This window comes from Scylla paramamosain, chromosome 17, assembly GCF_035594125.1.
Source record: "Scylla paramamosain isolate STU-SP2022 chromosome 17, ASM3559412v1, whole genome shotgun sequence".
In the NCBI taxonomy this organism is placed as follows: Eukaryota; Metazoa; Arthropoda; class Malacostraca; order Decapoda; family Portunidae; genus Scylla; species Scylla paramamosain.
The window spans coordinates 23,418,495-23,428,494 of record NC_087167.1 but is presented as its reverse complement, the minus strand read 5'-3'; positions in this window follow the sequence as shown (position 1 = coordinate 23,428,494).

Genomic DNA, 10,000 nt, shown 5'->3' with positions numbered 1-10,000 from the left:
CTCAAGCGTCAGGGCCGTACCCTGTACGGATTTGGTGGTTAAATCGCTCCATTATTGAGATGGTGCCAGCTATTCAGCTTGCATTATCATCATTGAATAACATCATCTCCCGGACCTTTTTAAGGTCCACAAACATGAAAAGAAAGAAGGACCATAGACTACTATTATTACTACTACTTTCTCATAACCATGTTCACTATCACTATCTGAGCTAAGAAAAGAAACCATTATTAATTATAACCATCTTTCTCACTTCATCAGGTCTTCTCCAAGTATTATTATTATTATCATTATTATTATTATTATTATTATTATTATTATTATTATCATTATTATTATTATTATTATTATTATTATTATTATTATTATTATTATTATTATCATTGACTTATTTCAATGATCACGCCCCTCATCGTTCTCAGTTTCTCATAAAACAAAATATACATTGAGATGAAAAAGACGCTCAACATATCACAATAGGCAACACATCTAATCAACTCTCCACTGTGACACACAGCAGGTACATTAGTAGAAATATAGTATACACTACTTGCTTATTATTGATATACCAGTATAGTCTACACAACTCTCTAGATGTTTGAACGTGTGGCTCCGAAGAGGAGCCGGATTGATGGTGATATTGGCTGAAGGGGAGGGAGGCCCTTTATTTACTTCTTCTCAGTCTTCTTGGGAAGGAGCACGGCCTGAATGTTGGGCAGCACGCCACCCTGTGCAATGGTGACTCCGGAGAGGAGCTTGTTAAGTTCCTCGTCGTTGCGGATGGCCAGCTGCAGGTGACGTGGGATGATGCGAGTCTTCTTGTTGTCACGGGCGGCATTGCCGGCAAGCTCAAGGACTTCAGCAGCCAGGTACTCCATAACTGCCGCAAGGTACACGGGGGCACCAGCACCCACGCGCTCGGCGTAGTTGCCTTTCCTTAGAAGGCGATGAATCCTGCCGACCGGGAACTGGAGTCCAGCACGACTGGAACGGGACTTTGACTTTCCCTTCACCTTTCCTCCCTTGCCGCGTCCAGACATGATAATGGATGTTGTGGTAGTAGTAGTAGTAGTAGTAGTTGTTGTTGTTGGTGATAAATGAGGAGCGCGAGTACTCTAATCTCGTCGGTAGCTCTGCGAGCAAGTAGTGAATTTTGGGAAAAACGGCTATATATACGCGAGATCAGATCGGCCCAGAGCGCGTCTGGACCAATCAGGACGCTCGCTGAGGTGGCGACTCCTGATCCTGAGTAGGCACGCTAATATATATACCACTTTTCAACTGAGAAAAGTACTAAAAGCTCTGCTGGAAGGAGGTTTCAACCCCTTGCTCCCACCCGAGCTCAAAGCCCAGCGGACGGTCCTGTGCTTTCAGCTCGATGAGCTGATATGTGAGCATACAGCTGAAGGCATACAGGAAGAAATCGAGCGTTCCAATGGATGGGCGAAGGTAGCGGAGGTATATAAGTTCCCCCGCTCTAGCACGGTCAAGATCACCTTCAGGAGCAGCGAAATGTCCAAAAAGGCCACTGATAATGGGATCCTGATGTTCAGCATGTCTGTGCCTCCCCATCAGATCCGGCAGGAGGTTTATATACCTATACTCTCCTGCAACAGGTGCTATGCAGTGGAGACGCATGCCACAAGTCAGTGCCCTCACCCGAACACCTACAAACGCTGCTCAGAGTGTGCAAGCTCGGACCATACCTTCCGAGACTGCCAGGCCCGGGAGAAGAAATGCATCAACTGCGATGGCCCTCACAGTGCCAGAGCGATGCGCTGTCCGGTCCGCAAGGAGGCGCTGAGGGAGAAAGAAGAAGAGCAGAGGAGAAACAGGACTCAACCTAATTTCTCATACTCCCAGGCAGCACAGGCACCCCCCACTCAGAACGTGGCAGGACACAACCTGACAGGACTGATGTGCGTACTTCACGCACATCTCGTCAACAGCGCCAAGCCGGGTAGCTTCCAGGCCACTTTGAATGAAAGCCTGAGGCTGAACGGACTTCCGGAAGTGAGGCTCCCACCACATCCACCCTCATCCGATATCCTGAGAGCGATAACGGGTGCCTCAGACTTGGCACAGATGACCTCAGCTGCCACCACGTCCCCTGCCACGGATACCACTGAAAACCATCGATCGGAGCACCAAGAGGATACTAACGAAAATGACGAACCCCCAACACTTCAGGTAAAAGACAGCGAAGGCAAACACCCGAAAGCAGTAGAAGAAGAAGAGGAAGATGAAGAAGATGAAGAAAGGATCGAGGTCTCCGTTTACAAACGAGCATCCGACTCCTGGCCCAAGGCACTCACTTACTCACACCTCAAATCAGGGCTACGAGAGGGTCGCTACAAATTTGGCCACTCTGGAGGAGAGGAAGACACGCCAAATGTTCAGGAGTGGCTGAGGAGATACAAGGGTTCGCTCCAGCATCACTGCCAGTCTGTTCCAGACGATGTGTTCTCCGCCCTGAAGAATGGCCCAATCCCTCGGAAGACCTCGCAACGCAGGACCAACAAGACCAGCCACACACAATGACAAGACTACGTATAATTCTACATAATGTTCTGAGCTGGGAAACACGAAAGTTTGACCTCATCAACACGTACAGACGCTTTGACCCGGACATAATACTCCTTACAAGCCACGGACTCAAGACCGACTCCAAGCTGACAATCCCGGGTTACAGAGTGTACAAGCGAAATACTGACAGCCAACCTATGGATGGAGTAGCCATTGCAATTAAGACAAGAATAGTTCACAGGATAGATGACGACTTCCTTTCAGAAACATTAGCAGTTACCACACACACGACAGATGGACCAGTAACGATAGCAACATCATACTTACCCCCAAGACGACCTTACCTACCCCACCCAGACTTCCTTAGGCTGTTACGGAGAGAGACACCTGTCTTCATAGCAGGCGACTTAAACGCCAGACACCCTACACTAGGGACTAAATCGACCAACACTGTGGGGCGTGACCTAATACAATACTTACGACACCGAACAGCCAGACACATAGGGCCCCAGTTTCCAACCTACTATGGACCTCTTACAGCGACTTCCCCAGACATCATTCTCACCAATAGCAACAACTTTCTCTTTCACTCTATAATTCCAGGACCCCTGACCTCCAGTGACCACATTCCAGTCATAATGGACATCTCCACTTCACCCATCCTTACACCAACTACAGCTTCTTATGTTCTACACAGGACTGACTGGGATGCCTTCCAAACTGATCACGACCTCCAGATGACAGATCACCCAGACGTCTCTTACGGGACCCTAGAAGACATCGACGATGCGCTAGACAGATGGACAAGGACAGTGAAGGACGCAGTAGCTCGACATGTCCCACAGAAGACGTATAGGAAGACGCCAGGACCTCGACCATCACGGAACACAATACTGACTCAAATACAATTTCAGGCACTGCGTGATAGAGCGGCAAGGACCGGCTGGACGACGACCGACTACAGACGATACACGCTCTTACGGCAGTCGCTACATGAGCTGAGACGGACAGAGGCAACGACCTACTGGGGACGGACAGTGACTGACTTGACAGTTAAGTACAAACGACCACGACAATTCTGGAATAGACTCAAGACACTATCAGGACAGTCTAAACAACCTAACGTATATTTGATTGACGACAATGGACAAAAACATCACACTGACAGAGAGAAAGAAAGACTTTTTACATCCATATGGGAACAGGTTTTTAGGGACAACGACGACGATGACGCTGACGCAGACCAGAACATTGTACATGAATTTATGCTGACTAACTCTCACAGGATAACTCCACACCACACAGCAGACCCTGCGAGGTTGACGGGGTCCTCCCACCTGGACTGCAGTATCTCTACAGAGGAACTGAGAGCAGCGGTGAGCTCCGCCAAGGAGACATCACCGGGGAGCAGCGGGATAGGGAAAACCATCCTCATGCATCTGCCACGAATCGCACTACAGCGCCTCAGCCATATATTCAGTGCAGCCCTCTCCGCCGGATACTTTCCAGATGGCCTGAAAGGTGCTGTAATGCGGTTCATTCCGAAGGCTGGGAAATCACCCAACCGGCCAGCTAATTACAGGCCTATCTCCCTCCTGGAGGTGCCTGGGAAGATGCTGGAGCGGGTGGTAGGGAGACGGCTTCGAGCACACCTTGAAGAAGGAAGATGGTTCAACATGGCACAGTACGGCTTTAGGCAGGGACGAGGCACCGCCCACGCCATCGCGGTGGCAACTGAGACCCTTGCCATTCATCAGGCCGAAGGCCACCGCTGCAACCTCGTCCTTCGCGACGTCAGCAAAGCGTTCGACAGGGTATGGCACATGGGGCTTAAATACAAGATCCTGCAGCTGGAGCTCCCCGACCCTGTTGAGCGCCTACTATGCGACTACCTGGCGGACCGGACGGCAAGGGTCAAGGTCGGTGCTCATACTGGTTCCCCGTTCAGGCTGGAAATGGGTGTTCCCCAGGGGAGCGTCCTCTCGCCTATGCTGTACGCTGTGTACACCAGGGACTACCCAGACGCCTGGCATGGTCTCAACGTCCAATACGCCGATGATGTTTCCCAGGTGCTCTTCCATCCGGGGCGCTCCAGAGCAATGCTCAACGCGCGCACTGGCAGGGACATAGCCAGGGTCAACTCCTATGAGAAAAGGTGGAAAATCAAGACCAACGTAGGCAAATTCACGGTCATCCCCACCTCTACCCTCAGACCTGCGACCCTGCTGGTGGAGGATGAAGAGGTAGAGTTCAAAACGAAGGGGCGCCTCCTTGGTCTGCAGATCACATCACGAGGCTACCTCTCCCACGCTGCAGAGAGGGCATCTCAGGCAAGAGTTGCCCTCACCAGACTCTACCGCTTCAAGGACTTGCCAGTGAACCTCAAACTCCACCTTGTCAAGGCCCTGGTAGTGCCCGTGCTAACTTACCCTCCAGTTCCAACCCACGCGCTGAGCAGATCTACAATTAGCCGTCTCCAAAAGGTGCAGAATGCTGCTCTCCGGTTCGCCTACAACACCAGATGGGAGGACCTGACCACGAATGAGGAGCTCCACCAGCGAGCGTCGATCGCTCCTATAAACATTCGGCTGCACGAGATGGCAACGCAGGTGTGGAAAAGAATGGAAGAAGAGCGGTGGGAGCATTTCACAACTCTTCAGACATTGCACGACGCTGCACCTCCATCAAGCCATGCATGGTTCCCAAGGAGCCTACTTTCCCTGGAGAAATATCCGTATCCAGAACCAGTATATCACTGACTGTAAAGTTCATTGTCACTATTAAGTTAATCATCATTTCATCTGTACAACTTAACTAAACTTGAACACGCATAGTCCCAAATGTACACATAGCTTATCCAACAATAAAGTACTAAGGCCACAAGTTGGAGAGCAATGTATGCCACAGCAAACCGGACCGCCCGGTAACTGTAAACTTCCCCTATATTTCTGTATTTCGTACTTACCCTTGTTTCCCTCCCTGAACTGTATTTCATCCCCCTTTCTTAATAAAATGTTTAAAATGTTTAAAATGTTTAAAACGCACACTCGTTCTCACAGCAGTACGGCGACACTATGCCTCCCAAAGCATCAGGAAAGGCTGCCAAGAAAGCTGGCAAGGCACAGAAGGCCATTGCCAAGGGCGACAAGAAGAAGAAGCGCAGGAGGAAGGAGAGCTACTCCATCTACATCTACAAGGTGCTCAAGCAAGTCCACCCAGACACTGGCGTGTCCTCCAAGGCCATGTCAATCATGAACTCGTTCGTGAATGACATTTTCGAGCGCATCGCTGCCGAGGCATCCCGCCTGGCACACTATAACAAGCGCTCCACCATCACCAGCCGGGAAATCCAGACCGCTGTCCGTCTTCTTCTGCCTGGTGAACTGGCAAAACACGCTGTTTCTGAAGGCACCAAGGCTGTTACCAAGTATACCTCCTCCAAGTAAACAGGCGGCCAGTATACTGCTGCCAGTATAAAATAATACCCGGCTCCATTGGAGCCACACTTGAAAAGGAAAAAAGATACGATATAGACAAATGCATTATTATTATAATTATTGTTATTATTATTAATATTATTATTATTATTATTTTTATTATTATTATTATTATTATTATTATTATTATTATTATTATTATTATCATTATTAATAATATTAATATTGTTGTTTTTATTATGATTATTATTATAATAATTATTGTATCATTATTATTATTATTATTATTATTATTATTATTATTATTATTATTATTATTATTATGCTTATTATTATCGTGATTATTATTCTGTGGAGATAAAGAAAAGATAAAAAAAAAATAGAGATAAAGAAAGATAAAAATTCTCCCAAGTGAAAGAGATATGGCCATGGAAGAGGGAATAATAATAATAATATAAAAAAAAAAAAAGGGGGGAAGGATATTGAGTTGAAAGTCGATACCTGATACTGAAAGATGGAAAATAAATATTTTCTTCCACAAAACCAAACAGATTGTCTATGAAAATTCTTTAATGAAAGAGATGTTTGGCCCTAAAAAGGGCCTAGATATTGCTGTTATGAAGATCATTCGTGGATGACTTCTTAGGCACGCTCGCCACGGATGCGACGAGCCAGTTGGATGTCCTTTGGCATGATAGTCACGCGCTTGGCATGGATGGCGCACAGGTTGGTATCCTCAAACAGACCCACGAGGTAAGCCTCGGAAGCTTCCTGGAGAGCCATGACAGCAGAGGACTGGAAGCGGAGGTCAGTCTTGAAATCCTGAGCAATTTCACGCACCAGGCGCTGGAAAGGCAGTTTCCTGATAAGCAGCTCAGTGCTCTTCTGATAACGGCGGATCTCACGGAGAGCAACGGTTCCAGGCCTGTAACGGTGGGGTTTCTTGACACCTCCAGTGGCTGGAGCAGACTTGCGAGCTGCCTTTGTAGCAAGCTGCTTGCGGGGCGCCTTGCCACCAGTGGACTTGCGAGCCGTTTGCTTGGTACGTGCCATAGTTGTGGTAACAACAACTCACAACGAACACTCAGCTGAGTCTGCCCGCGCTTCCCACAAAATCCCTTTATATATGAATCGGGTGGGCCCGACGACTCCAACCCTGCCTTGTGATTGGTCAGAAACGTCCAGTGAGGCTCATCGCCCACGCAGTCACCGCATGAAAGATGTGATCATTATTGTTAGTCTAATTCATTTTGTTCTTATTCTTATTCTTATTCTTATTCTTTCTTCCCTCATTCATAACAAATCTTGGAAAATATACAGCAGAACTGACATGTCATTTAAAATTCTAAGACAATTAGCAAGAAAGTTGTGATATTCTTATTTTTTTCATTCTTTTTATTCTATTTTTTTCTTATTCTTGTCATAATTAATATTGTTATCTTTATTATTTTCATTTTTTTTTATTATTCTTCCTTATCTTATTCTTATTTATCCTACTTTTAGAGAGATGAGGCTTGTGCGGTCACCCATCCAAGTTCTGCCCGGACCCCCTGCTTAACCTTGCTGATCCCGCCGTCAGCTGATTGGTCAAGAGCGGAGAACAAGGTGTTGGGAGGGCTTATTTCTCTTATTCTTATTCTTTCCTGTATTGTTGTTGCATTGTTGTGCTGAAAATGTTGGAAAATATGCACTAAAATTAACCCTTCATTCATAATTCTACGACAATTAGCAAGAGAGATATATTATTACTTTTTTCCCTTATTTTTGTTCTTTTTATTCTTAATCTTCTTTTTTTTATTATAGTTGTTATTGTTATTTTATTATTTTCGTTTTTCGTTCATTCTCCTCATTCTTATTGCTATTTTTTTCTATTCTCAGAGAGATGAGGCTTTTGTGGTCACCCATCCAAGTTCTTCCCGGACCCCCTGCTTAACTGCGCTGATCCCGCCGTTAGCTAATTGGCCAAGACCGGAGAACTAGGTGTTGGGAGGCCTTCTTTCTATTATTCTTATTCTTTCTTCCCCCATTCATATCGTTGTATTGGAAATGTTGGAAAATATACAAAAGAATTCACCCTTCTATGACAATTAGGAAGAAAGACATGGGATGCTTTCTTTCTTTTTTTTTATATTCCTTTATTGTAATTTTTCTTATTCTTGTTATAATAATTCTTACTGTTATCTTTATTACTTAAAATTTTCGTTCATTCTCCCTATTCTTATTCTTATTTTTTTTATTTATTTATTTTTTTTCAGACAGATGAGGCTTGTGTAGTCACCCATCCAAGTATTGCCCGAAACCCCTGCGTAATCTCGACGATTTCATTTGACAATACCTATTTACTTATTTATTTATTATTATATTTATTAAAAAAAAAAAAGAAGAAAAGAAGATGAAGAATAAGGTATGTAATCGAAATACTCTCTCTATACTGTAGCAATAGTTTAGCTGGATGTACTTGTATTGTGTCAAAAATACTTGCAATATCTGCAATTGTAACCTGCAGTGTCGGCATAATGCATAATTAAGCAATGAAAAGAAAAATTAATAAAAGAATAAATGAAAAAAAGAAAGAAAAAAAGATACAATTAACAATTAAATATATTAGCTACCCCTCTACGTTTCTTTATCACTGCAGAAAAATGGAAACATTTTAACGTAGACTTGTCAAAATTCAACTGAAATTAAGGGTTAAATAAGGATTGTCACCCCTTCCCCAGAGGATATTCATTGTCTTTTAATATATATATATATATATATATATATATATATATATATATATATATATATATATATATATATATATATATATATATATATATATATATATATATATATATATATATATATATATATTCTTTTTATTTAAAGTCTTATTTAGAGAGAGAGAGAGAGAGAGAGAGAGGTAACGTCCTTGAGGATAGCAGCTCGTCTACGCTCCGCTCAGTGATCAGCGTTAGAATGTAATTCCTCATTTCTTTAAAAAAAAAAAAAAAAAAAAAAAAACAGAAACTTTATTTAGGGGGCTTGCTGGAAACAAACTACAATGGAGGAAAGAACAATATGTCTGCTATATGACCCACCCAGTTAAATTTTCAAGAAGCAAACGCAAGTTGGAAAATACGAGGAAGATAAATTTTCATTTATATACGTTTTATGGTAATTTCTGCCACGCCTTCCTCTATTCATCAAACGTCACTGACACTTATTCCCTTTATTTTTTACTTTACAGAATCTTTTGTAGGGCAAGACTCTAGAGGATATGTGCTTTCATAAATTCTATAATGCTTTGCTTATCATAGAGACATAAAAAAAAAAAATAATAATAATAAAAATAAATAAATTAATTAATTTAAAAAATCAAAATAAATAGATATATAAATTAATTAATCAATCAAATAAATTTCTATGCTTCACCTTTATAGCATTCGTATGAATGTCAAAACAAAACAAAAAATATAAATATAAATAATAATATGAAAAAAAAAAATTACTAAATATATGAAAAATAGCATTACTACTACTACTACTACTACTACTACTACTGCTACTACTACTACTATTTTTTTTTTTTTTTTATGTAGGAAGGACACTGGCCAAGGGCAACAAAAATGTAATAAAAAAAATGCCCACTGAAATGCCAGTCCCATACAGGGGTCAAAGCAGTGGTCAAAAAATGATGAATAAGTGTCTTGAAACCTCCCTCTTGAAGGAATTCAAGTCATAGGAAGGTGGAAATACGGAAGCAGGCAGGGAGTTCCAGAGTTTACCAGAGAAAGGGATGAATGATTGAGAATACTAGTTAACTCTTGCGTTAGAGAAGTGGACAGAATAGAGGTGAGAGAAAGAAGAAAGTCTTGTGCAGCGAGGCCACGGAAGGAGGGGAGGCATGCAGTTAGCAAGATCAGAAGAGCAGTTAGCATGAAAATAGCGGTAGAAGACAGCTAGATATGCAACATTGCGGCGGTGAGAGAGAAGCTGAAGACAGTCAGTTAGAGGAGAGGAGTTGATGAGACGAAAAGCTTTTGATTCCACCC